At 41.0% G+C, this 17909-nt stretch overlaps 1 protein-coding gene and 1 long non-coding RNA gene across 3 annotated transcripts in view; one reads left to right on the forward strand and one right to left on the reverse strand.

The window, feature by feature from the left end:
• The window catches only part of oxr1a (oxidation resistance 1a), a 219761-nt gene continuing 201852 nt past the window's right edge, over window positions 1-17909 (forward strand). For both annotated transcript variants that reach the window (XM_024267094.2, XM_024267097.2), the window contains exon 1: window positions 1-146. The gene's annotated coding sequence lies outside the window, so the exon portion shown is untranslated. The remainder of the gene's footprint in view (window positions 147-17909) is intronic.
• On the reverse strand, window positions 8356-12833 carry LOC112143257. Its single transcript, XR_002918707.1, has 3 exons — window positions 12778-12833; window positions 8579-8664; window positions 8356-8486 (listed from the first exon to the last, which is right to left on the reverse strand). It is a non-coding gene; the product is annotated as an uncharacterized LOC112143257 (long non-coding RNA).

The following is a 17909-nucleotide window of genomic DNA, read 5'->3' on the forward strand; positions in this document are numbered from 1 at the left end:
CTATTGGGAGAAGGTCAAATGACTCCGCATGTCTGTCTGTGTACATTCCGGTGACGGCGCGCCCGATGAGGACTCCGTCCCCGCCGGTTGTCAGAGCGGCAGCAGCGAGCATCTCTGGCGGGACGCGGCGCCGTGAGCCTCCGGACGTGAGTAGGGACGGTGGGCCGGCTGGGCTTAGCATGTGTCCGCACGAGTCGGTTCCTCATTAAGCTTTTATGTTTGCAAAGAGTTGCGTTTCCGTGCAGCTGCTGCAGGTTTAAAAATAGTTGCATGGCTTCCTTGTGATGCTTTTTTGATCTGCAGGTGAAAATGTGATTTTAGAACAACCATCTGCTCTTTAAAAAATCACTTTAAATGAAGTTTGACATATGAAAATGTTTGATCAGTGTTTAGAAACGTTGCAGGAGTGACTAATGCAGATGCTGAGGCAGAAACATCCTCCTCCTTAAGATGATGGTCTGTATCCCTTAAGGAGTGTGGAAAGTTTCACCTTCTGCAGCTGGAAAGCTCAGAGGAAGGGAGACTTAATGAAGTGAGTCATCTGACTGAGGCCCACCCCTCCCCTCCTCATACTGCTAAGCCTATTACACCACTGCATAATGCAATAAGGTATAGTCCCATAAGGTGCAGAGCAAGCTGCCTCCAGGGTTTCATTGGTGGAAAGCTCCTACACAATGTTCGAGCCTCTTTTGGTTTCTTCTCAGGATTCATAAAGCCGTGGTCAGTGGGGAAAGGGTCGGATTGCTGCAGGCTGACAGTCAGTCTACTGAGCAGAAAGGTAGTCAGTGCTGGAGGTTTTAGGACGCAGGATGGAGAGGATGCTGTAATGCAGGGTGTCAAAGTCAATCGCACAAGGGGCCAAAATCCAAAACACACCATAGGTCATGGGATGAACAGGATAAACATTTATTGAACACTCTGAAACTAAATTTATAAAACAGTAACTTTTTAACATAATTATGAACTAGATATATAGCATTACCTGTGATAATGCTAGTGTGATTTTGGCCACTGAAGATGCTGAAATTAATAGCTAAAAACACTGAAGTTGATAGCCTGCTAAAATATTAGCTAAATGAATGAATGAATGAAATGGTTTATTTCAAGCAATCAAGTCACAATACATACATAACATATCACTTAGTGAATCACAAGTAGATCCCTTGAAAGGGAGTGGAAGGAAGCGAACTTATATAATCCCACCCCGACTCGACCATTTTCTCTACATGAATTATCAATATCCGGTTCAGGACTTCATATCAAATATTAATAGATTCAGGCTATTAAGGATCATTAATATCATTAATGTAATCAAGTTTCAAAGCTTCCACGACAAATCATTTATATTAATCAGTAAAGAAAATTAATACCATAGTGATTGTAAACTTTTCAGTTATCATTACTGCATATTACATAAAGAATAATCTAATATTCTCATTGAAAAAAACACTTTGTGCATGAATTATGATAATACAAAAAGTAATAATTAAACCATCTTCATTTGCTAATGCAGTAAAAATCTAAATATTCTCATTAAAAAGAGACAATTAGTGCAGATTGTATTAATCAAAGAATGATTATAAAAATATAAAAAGTAATAAGTAAAAATCATCTTCATTAAATGCCAAATTAGCCTGAAAAAAAAGAAAAAAAAAGAATTTAGGTTAGCCAAAACAGCAAGTATGTAGCTGAAATATTAGCTAAACTCCAAAACAACTTCAAAAACAAACAAAAAAAAAATCTTAAGTTAGCTAACACAGCCGGACGGTAGCGCAAGTGGTTAGCGCTCTTGCCTCACAGCGAGAAGGCCCCGGTTCGACTCCCAGCTGGGACCTTTCTCTGTGGAGTTTGCATGTTCTCCCCGTGCATGCGTGGGTTTTCACCGGGGACTCCGGCTTCCTCCCACCGTCCAAAAACATGCTTCATAGGTTAATTGGTGACTCTAAATTGCCCCTAGGTGTGAATGTGAGAGTGAATGTGTGTGATTGAGGCCCTGCGACGGACTGGCGACCTGTCCAGGGTGTACCCCGCCTTCGCCCTTCAGTAGCCGGGATAGGCTACGGCGTCTAATTTTGTCCAACAAATAATAGAAACTTTTGCGTAATATTGCTAAAATCAGTAATACTATGTCTTTGATAAGCATTAACACCAATTGATTTTGAATTATCTGAAAAATTCAGTGTTAACAATAGTGAACCTGAACAGCAGTGCCACTACTTTAGTGCAAAATTGTTGTAAACAACAGAACAAAAATTAAATAATTCAAGTATCTGCCAGGAACATGAGTTTTCACGACAGCCAGGCTCGCAACATGCGCCCCCTATCTAGGAACACCTCACCAAAGATGGTGAATATAACATTTTACAGCCTCTTCAAACCAAAATAAAAGATTGATGCTTGGTGAGAACCATCGAGAATCGATCGATATATCGCAATATCAATATTTTGGCACACCAAATACTCAAATCACATGGAAAGTGTGTAAATGTGCAAAAGTCAAGAAGAGTCCACTCCGCAGAAAATCTTGTTCATCTCATTAACCTTCAAGAATACTTCATTCTTAAGTCAAACTAAGGATATTTATGTTCCAACCCACACATATTGTGCCACAGAGCAAAAGATCTTACAAAACTAAAGTATTACTGATAGGAAGGTTAATAAAGACTCGTTTTGGCCTCTAACTAAACAATTATCAGTTCAGTTGAACGTGTCTTTGCTTCCTGGCTTAAAGCAGCATCGTCCTGATTAATCAGCCCATCAGTTCAACTCTGTGATTGGAAGTTGGTTTATTAAGAGCGTGTCCTGGTGGAGATGCTGTTGTGAAGCATGACGGAGACGCACCTTGAGTGATGACTCTGGTGATGAAATTATGCGCCGTCCTGCTGGCTTTGATTAATCCCTCACCCTGCTGTCAGGACTGTGAGCTTGCTGACGGATCACTGAACAGATCCATATTAATGGAAGTACGCTATATTTATGAAGTCAAAATAATTGATACATGCTGCTCGGATAAGGATCAAATTGAATTAGTTTAGAAGATTTCCATACCTGGATTTGATGCTGTTTTATGTCTTAATGAGTGGCGTAAGGAAGCCGGTACAGAAAACTGTTCACGTTTCCTGTTATGACATCCGTGTGTATCTACTGATACTGATACCTGTACTGCACTAAAATATACAGCTCTGTGTGCTCCTCAGGAATACAAATGTTGAGTTTGTAGCAAACATGACTTTTTCCTATGTGAAGTTTCAGCTGCCATTTTCAAAAACTTTCCTTACAATTCAATTCAATTCAATTTTATTTATATAGCCCAAAATCACAAAGGAATTTGCCTCATTGGGCTTCAAAATATGAACAATTTGATCATCTTTTCCTCTATTATCAAATAGGGGTGTGCCAAAACCTCTATATTGTGATATATCATGATATTTAGTCCTGCGATTGATTCTCGATGGGTTCTCACCAAGTATTAATTTTTAATTATTGTTTTACAGAAGCTGTAAAACGTTATATTCGTCGTCCTTTAGTGAGACGCTCCTTTGGAGGAAGATAGGGGGCGCATGTTTCACCGATGTTCCTCTCAGCTACTTGAATTATTTAATTTTTGTTCTTTTGTTTATAACAATTTTGCACTAAAGTAGTGGTACTGCTGTTCATGTTTACTATTGTTAACACTGAATTTTACAGATAATTCAAATTCAATTGGTGTCAATGCTTATCAAAGGGGGCGGGAACTCGTTACACCCGTTTTAAAATCGCTGCATTGGATCCCTGTGCATTTCAAGATTGATTTTAAGATTCTTTTAATAGTTTTTAAATGTTTTCGTGCCTTATCATCTCAGAGATCTTCTTTTAAATTATGAACCCTCTCTGAGGTCCTCCAGCACCGGCCCTTTAGTTGTCCTTAAGGTGAGGACAAAAACTTATAGGGAGGCTTCATTCCACCATTACGGTCCTCGACTGTGGAACAGCCTGCTGCTGAGCTGCAGAGACCGTAGAGCAGGGGTGTCAAACTCAGTCGCACAAGGGGCCAAAACTTTAACCCGATTCTTAACTGGAGAACTTGAGCACAATTCCCTTGATATGATAACTTCACAGTCTCTCAGTCATAACAACGAAGAACGATTACGTGGCCTTAAACTTGTTCCTAAACTGTGATGTGGCACTGATTCTGCTCACATTACTGATCTTTTTTTGTTACAATTATTTTAGCCCCAGTGTTCCCATGGAGGGATCTTTGGTCAGTGTTTGCCGTGGCTGAGGAAGCTGGGGTCCAGCATTGCAGCCTCACATTTGTGGAGTGGACTCTGTTGATTTCTAGTGTGGATGTGCACTTTGGTGATGTTCTGTGGCGTAACAGATTCCTGATATACTGTTTCCTGACAGCTCACCCAAGCCTTATAGCTCTTTTTGTGTGACTGTATGCTTTGTGTGTGTGTGTGTGTGTGTGTGTGGGGGGGGGCTTCTGTCATAAATAGGCCCCTTCACAAATATTTTTTCGTCTTCTTCTGATTCACAAATTGAATAAATGCAATATTAATCCAAATGTATGTCCTCCATCATCAGAACAAAATGCTAGAAGAACGTGTTAAAACACCTTTTTCATCAAAGTGAGTCTTTAAGCTGTTTCTGTCTATCTGGTTGACTCTGAAGTGCCGTTGTCTGACTCTCAGGGTGGATGGAAAGGTGGCTGAACCCTGAGAGCTTCTGCACTCACAAGTGGGGCTCAATGGTAAATTTAAACTCCCTGTGAATGCTTCTATAGTGGGTTTTTATAGAAGTGCTGCTTGCCACTGAGGTTGCAAGTGCTTGTCAAAGCCCAGCACCACTCTCCACAGGGTTCTGTGAGTTTTTAACTCAAGTGGAGCAGCAGCAGAGCTGGTGGGGCTCAGGAGCAGCCTGCTGCTAATTCAGGTTCAAAGCTGTAATCCGGGTCATACAGTGGAAACGGTTACTTTGAGAAATGTAATTTCAGCCTGACTGGAGCCACGTGAACATGCTGATCTGAGGAAAGAAATGCTGTATGACAAAAAAATCGACAGCTGGAAGCACCTTCACTTTAGAACCAGGACTAAGCAGTGCAGACTTTACCAGAGATTTAAATAGAACGTTTCTAATATTATGCTTTGTGACCTTCAATAATGTGACTAAATTGTTTTTTAGGAGGTATTGGGTTGGTGGTCTCAACCCCTGACCCTTTAGAGTTCTCTTGTTTTCCTGCTCCACCCACTAGTTCAGTCAGAACCAGGTTCTGGAAACACCTGATCCTACAAAGTCAGGCAGGGGTAGGTGGAAAAGAGTCACAGCAGTTAAATCAAAAGTTAAAATTAGAGCTGTCAGGCGATTAAATTTTTTAATCGCGATTAATCGCATTGTCCAGAGTTAACTCACGATTAATCGCAAATTTACATGTGGCCTTTTTTTAAGGAAAAAAATGTGTGGTTCGTGGAATTTAGCAGTTCTACATTAATTATGAAAACAAGAATGACAAAATTAATAGTTTTCATCAGAAATACTTTATTTTGTAACATTGTATTGAGATAAACTTTCTTAACAATAAAAGGCTGTAACATAAAATGCCTAACAAAAGCCCAAGTGCAAGTGAAGGGCATTTTAAATTCAAAACTTCAATCAACGTTCAGTAAAATAAAATAAAAAACATCAAAAATAAAATTTCCATAACACTTTCATGTTCATTTTTTGTCAGGACCAAATCTTTTCCTCCTCTGCTGAACTACAGTAATCAATGAAATAGAGATTTATCATTTCAATGAACTTTTGTTTTTTTAAAACATTAAAGACTGAGAAAAGCAGGATACTCTGTGGATAGTTTGACAGTCTGTTACTGCCGCCGCGTTCTCTGGCTGCAGCTCGATGCAGCGACGTGTCCAGCGGAGCTCACGCCATGAATATGCCGGCAGACAGACCGCTATGCTGGGGCTGGATCACACTTAAACCTCCAGAACATTTAAAACGTCCCCCGGTGAGCTTGCTGTTCGGAACGTCGGGGGGCTCTCGGGACGCGGCGCCGGACGCGAGCCGGTACCACCAGACGTGGTACTGGACGTGAACTGGAGCCGAGTTAGGGTGCAGGAGCTCTCCAGGTCCTAGCGCCGGCCGGTTTTAGCTCGCAGCTCGGTGGTTGGAGACCCGCCAGTGATATAGTGAGAGCAGCCGGTGAGAGAGGGCGGGAAGGGACGCCCGCGCGCGCGGTATGGAAAGGCACGTATGAGAAAGTCCGCGATTAATGCGTCAAAAAAATTGTCGGCGTCAAGCACATGTCAGATTAATGCGTTTTTAACGCGACAAATCTGACAGCCCTAGTTAAAATGCATAAAAAAATCTCCTAAAATGTATTATGTTAAGGTAAAACCCCTTCTGACTTTGGTGTTTTTAACATGTTCTTACAGCATTTTTCTTCAGATCAGGGGGGCCCAAACTTTTTCACTCAAAGGGCCAAAATCTAAATGTGATCCCGGTCCGTGGGCCAAACACAATATGTTTTTGCATGTCATGAGATAAAATAAGAAAATAAAGAGTGGGATTTAACGTATTTATTTTGATTGTGTATTCATTAAGGTAACACACATTAGTGACAATAAGAAGTAACATTTGTCTTTAAAACCTTTAACATTAAGGCTTCACTGGACATTTTTTATGAAAAAACAGCCGCTCTGCAGAAACTATGTCCAAAAATGACGCAGGTTTTTAAATTCTGCCTAAAAACGTCATAATCATAATTAAAAAATGATTGGGAACGCTCCTACAATAAATCAATAGATGATTGGACTGGGTCTTTACCAAATCGGTGTTGATCTCAAAGCTAGACTCAGAGTCCTGATGGTTCTTCAGATAACCCTGTTCCTGATTACCTGGATCAGGTGTGTCTTGTAGAGAAAAACTTACCATTGCTGGTTAGTTAAAGAAGCAAGCGGGACACTTTCGTATCAGGTCCAGAGTTTGACCCCTGAGTTCAACAGGAATGTGCTGGTTTGCAGCTTTCAAAATGGCTGACCTCCATGATGCTTTTGGTCTGCCCCCCTGACTGGAGGTGTAAATATTTAGAAAGCTGCAGACACGAGTTCACTGGTTTTCTTGAAAGGACGGGGATCATGATGAAGGCTGTGCCCTCAGGCCCCCATCGGAGGAGCTGGTTTGTTTGAGTGAAATCCTCTGCACCCCCAACCCCCCTCCCCGTTACCCCCCCGTCTAATCATGAGAATCTGAAAATAGACTTATGAAGGATGAACAACGTCCCCTGCCCTCTCATAAGAGCAGGCAAAAGATAAGCGAGGTCGACCACGGAGCGGCCGCGGCTTACAGGGCAGAAGCGGGCCTGGTTTGGGTCCATAATAGCCTTACCTACATACAGTAAACAGCGTCATGGGAGCGGTCGAAGGATTAGAGGATTTGCTATGCTAAGCCACAGGAACCCGGCCCATTGACCCTCTCGTCGTCCTCATCCCTTGAGCAGTGCAACAAACAAACTTGGTCGTTCCTTTCTCCCTGGGTGTGTGTGTGTGTATGGGGGGGTGCGGTCATGTGACTCGGCTTGCTGATAATGGAGATGGGTTAAAGGGAGAGAGGAGGTGCTGTCTGGAGTCTTCATATAGTGATTCAATCCTTTAAAAACAACAAACCTTTGACCTCAGGTTGACATTTCCACAGAAATGCTGCTTTAATGATGAACTTATCACACAGATAACTGAAGGGAATCATCCTTGTGGGACTGGTTGGTGCTGTGACGGCCACATGACACAGGGCTTAAAGTCCCCCTCTGATAAAAAAATATCCTGTTTTAGAGCTTTTATCATGTATTTGTGGCATTTTTCTTATAAAAAGCTCATTTAGTTTTTTCATTTCCGAGTATTTCTCCTTTTAAATCAACCAAACTGTCTTGGACAGACTCTGTTTGAATGAATGATCTTCTTTCCATCAACAGCTCTGCTGCACATGCACTAAACCCTCATCTGTTCCTAGTGTCTAGTTCAGGTTCTGGAGAAGAGAAGATGGTATCTTCACATTGACTGCAGTCAAATGAGCCGCCGTTCACATTTCTGTGGTCAAATCAGCGGTCTCCAGATCAGAACCATACGGGTGGACATTACCCATATTGATGGACATTTTTATGTAGCAGCGGTGAAGATTTACGCAGAGCTATCATAATCAGTCAGGGGGGTCAGCACCAAAAGCCACGCCCCCTCAGAGGATATTTTGGAAACAGAGGATTCAGATCAACATGAAAAATGTCTTTAAGACATTTAAGTTGTGAGATTTTGGGTTAAGAGCCTCATAATCATAATTAAAACACTACTGGGAACGCTTTTTTAAAATAAAGAAAATAGTTTAATGCTGGCGGTTATCTGTTCAGAAGTTCTGCTGATGTTGCCTTTGGTTTCTCCTTTAAGCTGCCTCTTGTGAGCTGAATGAACTACAGCGATGGGTCACTCCTGACGTTCACCCATGAGCATCTGTCTCCGTTAGGCCTAGTGTCACACAGTGAAGTGAATCATCGGAGGACAGGGTCCCCTAACTTTGTCTTAACTGGACCCGACAGTGTCCCTGATCCCATACAGACCTTGCCATGGGCAGCTCCTCTGGAGAGCTCAGGCTCCTCCTCCGGCGGGTTCTGCTGTTGTCATCAGTCTCCACTGAAGGACAGAGCTTTAGAGCAGAGTGGTCAGATTCCAACCATGTGAGGTCTACTGGTAACATAACAGCAGTTAGAGATGTGGCTGTATTGTTTGGTAGAGTCTGTGCTGATCCGATTTACATCCTCCATCACCCTAACATGAACGTTAAAGTCTCCATGTATGTGTGGCATTTTTCTTACAAAGAGAACAAATGAAATAAGACATCATTTTGTTTTATATTTCTGAGTGTTTTAAACTGTTGCACACAGGCTCTGTTTGAATTAAGGCTGCCACGATTAGTCGACTAATCGATAACTAATTGATCAACTATCAAAATAGTTTAATAGTCAATTAGTCATTATATTGTATTATATGGAGTCAGAGTGTAGTAAAGTTGAAAGTTATAATGGGATTATGCTAGCATTTTTGACTATTTAGGCATTTATTAAGATTTTACAGGCTGTTTTGAAGTTTAGCTAATATTTCAGCTACATGCTAGTTGTTTTGGCCAACTTAGGCTTTTTTCAGTTTGTTAGGATAATTTGGCATTTAACTAATATTTTAGCTGGCTATAAGTTTCAGTGATTTCAGCTATTAACTTCAGTGATTTCAGCTTTAGCATTTTTAGCAATCAATTTCATCATCCATCCATCCATCCATTTTCTTGACCGCTTTGTCCCTTTCGGGGTCGCGGGGATGCCGGAGCCAATCCCGGCCACTGATGGGCGAAGGCGGGGTACACCCTGGACAGGTCGCCAGTCTGTCGCAGGGCCAATTTCATCATCTTCAGCGGCTAAATTCAGCTTACAGCATTCACACTAGAATTATCACAGGTAATTCTATATATCTAGTTTTTAGTTAGTTTAAAGCTAATGATGGTTAAGATGTGTGCTTTACATCCAGTTTGCTCATGACCTGATTAGTCATCCATTCGCCAGTCTGTCGCAGGGCCTCAATCACTCTCACATTCACACCTAGGGACAATTTAGAGTCACCAATGAACCTATGAAGCATGTTTTTGGACGGTGGGAGGAAGCCGGAGTCCCCGGTGAAAACCCACGCATGCACGGGGAGAACATGCAAACTCCACACAGAAAGGTCCCAGCCGGGATTTGAACCGGGGCCTTCTCACTGTGAGGCAAGAGCGCTAACCACTGCGCCACCGTGCAGCCCATCCCGATTAGTCAACTTGTCCTAAAAAAAATAAAAAAACAATCAGTGATTAGTCTACTATTAAAATAATCGTTTTTGGCACCACTAGTTTGAATTCATGAGCCTTCGTGATGTCACAAATAATATGTATTTAATAAATATTGTGATTTATTGCAATATTTTGGCACACCCCTAGTTTACATAGTCTTTAATTAGAACTGGTCTTTGAGGTCCTGAGGCTGGTGTGAACATAGCTTTATCATTTGGTTGTGAATTTCACTTTACAGAAGTACGTACTATACATGGATTATTTTAACTCTGTGTTTGCAGCTCATGAGGTTTATGTTTTTCTTTAAATATACATATGAGGAAGTCATTTTGTTATCTTGACCAGCGTTTGTGAGCTTCTGGCTATTTTCCAGTTTTGCTACGGAAGTTTCCTTCCTCAGGGAAACTCGGATGAGTCGTCCTCCAGGAGAGAACTAACAAAATTCAACACAGATGTCCCAGACAGATGTGATGGTGCTTTGTCCCTTCTTGCTCGGTAATTGACGGAGAATTTCCATAATGGCATTGTTTCCTGCCGCGCTAATGTGACCACTATTAGTTGAGGAAACAGTCTACCATGGCGGTCGACGAGTGCCAGACGCACGCAGGGAAATGAAGCCAGGACGGACGAGAGAGGAACGGCTAAAATGGAGATGATGGAGAGCCACAGACAAAGTGACAACCATAGGGGGGTTAGAGTGGGGAAGAGGAGGAGATGAGTCATATCACTGCAGCAAGCCAAGGCCAGATTAACATCTCACCACAGCCACTAGAATTTGATTTAGTTGGGCCTGATGAATGTGCACCGCTTTGACTGTGTTTGTGGGTTTGCTCACTGAGCTTCTCCTGGACCGTATGAGCGGTTTTCTACTCTGTCGTCAGCTTATGGATGACGGAGACTCTTTGTAAGGAAGTGAGCTGGTTCTGCATGCAAATATGTAGTACTTGCTGCAGGTTTTGAGGTCAGAACTGACAGTTTTCTTTCTTCTTTGTGTTTGTTGGGACTTTAGCTGCCAGCTAATCCTACTACCGATCAATACTCCACTCCTTCTACTCACAGTCTGGATTTGATCCAGGATTTCTTTGTCTGTTTTCTCTTTCATTCATGAAGCCAACACCGTGCAGCTTTGGGATTTCAATCTGAAGCTGTGTGGATTTGACATGGTGGTTGTTTACATAATCTGAGCAGCATACGGCCGGCTCTGCGTTCGTCCCTGCTCGGCTCATCTGTGTTTTCTGTGAAACGGCTTTTTTAGCTCACATGTGTCAAAGTCAATCCAGCCCTCCAGATCATTTTATTTTACTGTTATTAATGACCCGATGTTATCTTATCTTGTTTTAAAACTTGTATAATTTTGACAATTTTTTATAGAGAATAAAATATTGAAAGTTATTTCATGTTTAAGTTTCTTTATTCTGGAATAATATTCCTTCCTTTCATTTTTCATAATTATGTTAAAAAGTTACAGTTTTAACTTTTTGAAAATTGGCATTCTGCTAGCTTTTTGGACTATTTTGGCATTTATTAAGATTTTTTAAGCTATTTTGGGGGTTTAGCTAATATTTCAGCTACATGCTAGCTATATTTGCTAATTTAGGCTTTTTTTCGGCTGTTTTGGAGATTAGCTAGTATTCAGACTACATGCTAGCTGTTTTGGCTAATTTAGGCTTTGTAAAAATGTTTTTAAACTGTTTGGGGGTTTAGCTAGTAATTTCCGGTACATGCTAGGTTGTTTTGGATAATGTAGGCTTTTCTTTTTACGTTTTTTAGGCTGTTTTAGAGTTAGGCTAATGCTTACACGCTAGCTGTTTTTGCTCATTTAGGCTTTTTTTCAGTTTTTTAGTCCATTTTGAAGTTTAGCTATTTTTGCAGATACACGCTAGCTGTTTTGAGTAACCCAAGGTTTTTTTTTCGTAGTTTTTTTGCTTATTTTGCATTTAACTAACATTTTAGCTAGCTATTAGCTTCAGCTTTTTTTAAGATTTTAGCTTCAGTGATTTCATCTATCAGCTTCAGCATTTTTAGCTATCAATTTCAGCATCTTCAGCATCTTAAGTTCAAAAATGGAGTTTTAGTGTGTTCAATTAATGTTTATCCTGTTTGGCCCACGACCCAAAGTGTGTTTTGGATTTTGGCCTCTTGTGCGATTGACTTTGACACCCCTGCTTTAGCTCCTGCCTCTCGATGCTACTGCAGCTTTAAAGACCCCAGCAGCAGCACCTGCTGTCAGTCTCAGGGATTTGCCTCGAACCGCTCCATGCTCGGATGCTGATGGAGTTTGTCAGCATGCTCAGCATGGCCAGAGACAATTACGATGAAAAACAAGGCCGGCTTAATGAAGCTCGGCTGGAGAAACATCCTGAAACAAGCACAGAAGCAGACTGTGTTTACAGGAAAAGCCACGTCTGTGGGGAAGACTCCAACAAACCACAATCAAGAACTGGTAAAACATAACTGGAGGTTAACTGGGATTTGCTGTGTGGCAGGGCGCCGTGGTTTTAGGGTTGCTGAGAGTGCACAGCCTGCAAATCACAATAATTTGACAGGCTGTAAACAGAACAGCGTGACGCGTCCCTCTGGCCCGCACACCAATCACTCTGGATACAGTCGGCAGTCGGCAAGCCTGATAAAAATAAAATCTGTCTGAAAGGCTGCTCTCTTGTGTGCCAGACTCTACGAGGCTGTAGTTGGGTTTAAAAGGAAAAATGACTTTGGAAATACCTTAATTCTGTTGCTCAAAAACTAAGTCCAACACAGTCACTCAGAGAAACCCCTGCAGAAGAAGCTGCAGCTCACAGCACGGTTTAACACCAGTTCTGTGGTCTGTGCTGCCCCAACAGCCCACTAAAACCCAATGAAGCCCTCCGCTTTACTACACAAGTGACCTGTTATGTCAGCTTAATGAAGCTGTTAAACCACCACTCTGCTGTTTCATTTAATCACCTGATGAAGCGCTGTGTTCATGTGCACAAGTACGACTGGAGACCTGGACATCCGTTTTAAGGTTGCTATGGAAACTAACATGTCTGACCCTTTTTATATAATTTTTTTCCAAAGGTTGAGGGTTTAATAATCCGTGTAAAAAGGAGGATCAACTGACAGATTTAGACATTTTAACCTGCTGCAATTTCATCTCTATTTCATTTTTACTTGAGTAGATTAAAGCGACATTCAAACAAGGTTTTTAATGTAATTGATTAGTTGTAAAATTACTAGTAGGGCTGGTATTAATTATAACTTCCAGAAATGATTCCGTTTGATGCACAAAAGCCAGAATTGATTGGATTCAAATTTTTTTGATTCTTCAGTTCAATTCAATTTTGAGTTTACACATTTAAACACATTTGTTTAGAAGTACAATAATAATCTACTGCATGTTTTGAATATTATTAATCTGATACAGTTCACATACTGTAAATGTATTAGTGAAATCAATGAAAAACTTACAACAGTTTTTTTCTAAGATTTTCTTTTGTTATTGTTAAAAAGTGATGCAGCTGAAGTTGGACTATGCATTCAACTGCCAAAGTAATTTAGGATGTTGTCATTAGTTCTCATCCTCCAGCAGTAATTTTCCTCACAACCTTATTTATGTGCATGAGACTCAGCTCTGCTTCTTTTACATGGGAAGTGATTCAGGCCTTCAGTTTGCTCAGTGAAGCTGTTTGGAGCTGATCACAGCTGTGGAGTCAGACTGAATCCATAGAAAACAAAGTTTCATATGTTTACTTTAAGCACCTTTTCTACTTCACGGCTTTCTTCAAGCACCATATGTGAAGGAATTCCTTCATTTTTCCCCTACTTGGTAAATTGTAAGAATAGATCTGTACTTTTTTTATTAAAAACATCAAAATGTATTTTAAAAGATCACAGAAGTAGAAACATCTTCAGGAATCAAATGTATAAAATAAATGCTTAAAGGTTTAAGGCACTCAAAATGGAGAAAGACATTTCCAAATTCAGCTGTTAAGATTGACAATAGGGCTGGGCCATATGGCAAAAAAGGAAATCACGATTTTTTCCATTTTATTTCATAATTTTCATTTTATCACAATTTCTTCAAAATAAATTCAAATTAACAAAAAAAATGAATTATGCTGATTTTAGTTTACTTGATAGCTGAAAACACTGAAGCTAATAGCAAAAAATGCTGAAGCTGAAAACTCTGAAGCTCATACCAAGCTAAAATATAAGCTAAATGTCAAATTAGTCTAAAAAACGGAAAAAAGACTAAGTTAGCCCAAACAGCTAGCATGCAGCTGAAATATTAGCTAAACTTTAAATTAGCCTAAAAAGCTGAAAAAAATCCTAAATTAGCCAAAATAGCTAGCATGTAGCTAAACTCCAAAATAGTCAAAAAATCTTTAATAAATGCCAAAATATTCCCAAAAGCTACCAGAATACTATTTAACTTTCATCTTTACAACACTCAGACTCCATACAATAGAAAGTAACGACCAATCCACTATTGAATTAGTCATCGACTATTTTTAAAGTCGGTTAGTCGACTAAACGTGACAAACCCTACTGTGAATGTTTGTAGTACAAGACCATGTGACCTGGACATTGCAGCAATGGGCCACTGTCCAGTTACCTGATGAGTTAAGAAAAGAAACCATGTTTGTCAGTGTTACTGAAGACGGGAAGGTGATAAAGATGCATCGATTCTTCGTGAATCGGTAAAAAAACGAATCAAACTTGTCAAGATGTTCATCGTTGCAGAAAATGTAAAAATCGGTTTGTCTCAGCCTGTACCTAAATGAAGAAATGCAGAGCTGATGACATTTCTTCATGCGTGTGTTTGTGTAGCGGACTGGTTGTGTGTTCTGCATCTGTGCTCCTCCCCTGGGAAATTCTCTCAGCTCCTTTAGATTTAAAAGTTTCACATAAGTCCGTCCCTCCAGGATTTTGCGATGTTGTGATCACAACTATTAGAGATTTCCTCACTTTGCAACTTTACATTTTCATCACAACTTTACTGAAACTTTGACTAATCTACCGTAACAACAGTCATGGTAATGACGCAGCTTCACGTCTGTTTCCATTCTGACTCCTTCCTGGGAGCCGTGCTCTTTTTGATTAACTCTCTTTAGTTCTCTCTGTCTTTTTTTCTCTGCGAGCTGCACGTGAACGCTCATTTGGGCTGAGTGCGAGCACGGGCAGGTGTGCCTGGAGCAGCTGGGGGGTGGTAAGGGGGGTTGGTTTGGGTGCGGAGCGGTTCGTCACACGTGGAGCACAACATGAATCAACTATGAAGGATTTTTGATCATTTTAATATTATTTATACATTTTTAGTTGTATTGAATCCTTTCTGTTAGTAGGAAAGCAGACAGTTTGATGTAAGGGGAAAAAAATACATATTTGGCCTTAAAATACCTTTAATTCATTTTGTTGAGAAAAAAAACATCAAAATCGTGACTTTAAACGTGTGAATCGAATCGAATCTGGACTGAATCATTACATTCCATTCAACACTGACTCCAGGGTTTGTTTTGGTAGAGGAGGTCCAACAGTCTGAGCAGACATCACCAGTCAGAGTAAAGCTGATTTGGTTCTTGTAGACGGACCAGTCACTGCAGGCTCTTCTACCTCAGTGACATCATAGAACCATCATCCTCCTCCAATTCCACCAGAACAACCCCAACATTCTGTTCATGGATGATAATGTTCCACCACATGGTGCAGGAATTGTCACAGCTGGACTATAGGAAGTTGGAGAAAGCAGGATTGAGCTCTGACCTGAACCCATAGAGCACGTCTGGGACCAGCTGAAGCAGAGACTGGGACCAGCTGAAGCAGAGACTGGGACCAGCTGAAGCAGAGACTGGGACCAGCTGAAGCAGAGACCGGGACCAGCTGAAGCAGAGACTGGGACCAGCTGAAGCAGAGACTGGGGGATTGCAGCACCAGTGACCTGCAGAACTGCATGTAGCTCTAGTGTCAGAACAACATGATGAGTCTAATGAGGAGTTTGAGACGTCACTGTCAAACTGTCATTGCAGCAAATGGTGGATTTACCCATTACTGACATGGTCAGTGCCTGTTATATGGGACTATCTTTAATATTGTTTTCATTTTGGGGAAAGTCAATATCAAAATAGTGAAAATTGTGTGTCATCTCTTTATAAGTAATGTCAATTTATTTATTTTTTAAATAAAAACTCAGACCAAATAGGAAAAGCAGTCACAGCATCTCTAACTTATTGTGACTAGTGTAAATAAAGATAAAAATGGGAGAAAAACAGCAATGGCCAAATTGGATCGTGTGGGCTGTCCAGGGTTAAACACTGCAGTGTGGATGTAACACTTTGTCGAATTGTTTGTGTTTGAACCCTCATAAAGTCTACAGTAAGGGGTCAAAGATGGATCCCTGTTTGACGCTCAGCATGAAAGGGTTGGATTGGAACCACCAAGTAGATCCCAACTGCAGCTGATGGATTCAACTTGGAGAAGGAGTTTGACCTTGTTGAGTTGTGTCTGACAATAATGGGAGTTTGATTCCACAAAAGAGGAGCCTGAAGCACGCACAAACAGTCATTCTAGAGTAGGAAATTCTATGAATACCTTACTACAAGTTGCTTAGCATTTATGAAACAAGTGTAATAATTCCTCCTCCAGTTGTGTACAGAGCAAAGACACACAAGCGAGTGCCTGGCGGCCCACAGATCAAGTTGTGTTTGCCATAGCATAAAGCCAAGAGTCCCCCGGTGAGAAATGATTATTGTCACAACCTAAAGCCTGCTGCGCTGTGCCGAGCTCCTGTTTATAAGTGGAGACAAGCTCTGTGCCCTTTACACATTTTCCTTCATGATGAAACATGAAAGCTCCTGTGAGGAAGATGACAGACTCCGCTTCCTCTGGAAAAACCTTTAAAGACTCACTTCCATGAAATGGTGTTTTAAACATGTTCTTGTAGTGTTTTCTGATGATGCAGGACAGATATGAAGAAAATTCGACTGAAAAAGTATTTGTGGTATAGAAAATACGCTGGGCGGGCTTCCAGCTCCCTGCTCCGCTCCATTCGGATGGATCCACTTTTAGACCAATAGATCCATGAACGTCTTTGTGCTGCTCGTCTGAGCTGGAATCTGGATCAGAACCGTAGAGCTGAATAGCTGTGATACTGCTAACATTGCACTGCTAATGTTAGCTTGGGGTTAGCTTGGAGCTGTAAGCTACCGTTAGCGAGTGTAAACAAGTCCCACTAGGCATGGGGAGGGGAATGGGGGTCTCCACACCAACAGTCCCGCCCACAACTCAGACATGAATGTCAAATGAACTCCTCCCACTCTGGAGAAAACTCTGTGCTAGAAAACGACACAAGTTTTTAGATTTTGGCTAAAAAACATCACAATCATAATAAAAAGACAGCTGGGAACACTTCCACAATAGATCTATAGATGGTGGGAGTGGGTCTTTGAGGAAAGTTTACAATTTCTGTTATTGAAATAAAAATAATTTGTGCTCTTAGAATGTAACGATTCTTCATGAATCGGTAAAAAAACAAATCAAACTCGTCAACGTGTTCATAGTACAGAAAATTAAAAAATGGTTTGTCTTGGCCTGTGCCTAAAATTAGAAAAATGTGGAGCAGATGACATTTCTTCATGCAGACACGCCTGTGAATGTGTGCGTGCGTCTGTGAGTCTGCAGGCGCGTCTATGAGTGTGTACCTGCCTGTAAGTGTCTGTGCACACCTGTGAATTTGTGCCTGCCTGAGAGTGTGTCTGCATACCTGTGAGTTTTTTGCACACCTGTGAGTGTGTGTGCCTCTGTGAGTATGTGGGCACCTGTGAGTTTGTACCCGCCTGTGAGTGTTGAGTAAAAATAAATTTTATAAAATCCAAATCGTGACTTTTAAACTGTGAATCAAAGTAAACAATGGCTTGATTGAATCGTTACATCCCTAGTTCTTAGGTGAGGATGAAAACAATAAAGGTTATTTTTGTTTAAAAAGCCTCTGATATTTTTGTGTTTTTAACAAGACGAATCCAGCTGTGTTGTGACTTCTTGCAGGTTGTGTTTAAGGCCGACATTACAAAAGACTTTTCAGACAAAATTCTGTATTTCTATTT

Source organism: Oryzias melastigma, linkage group LG16 (assembly GCF_002922805.2).
Source record: "Oryzias melastigma strain HK-1 linkage group LG16, ASM292280v2, whole genome shotgun sequence".
Lineage (NCBI taxonomy): Eukaryota > Metazoa > Chordata > Actinopteri > Beloniformes > Adrianichthyidae > Oryzias > Oryzias melastigma.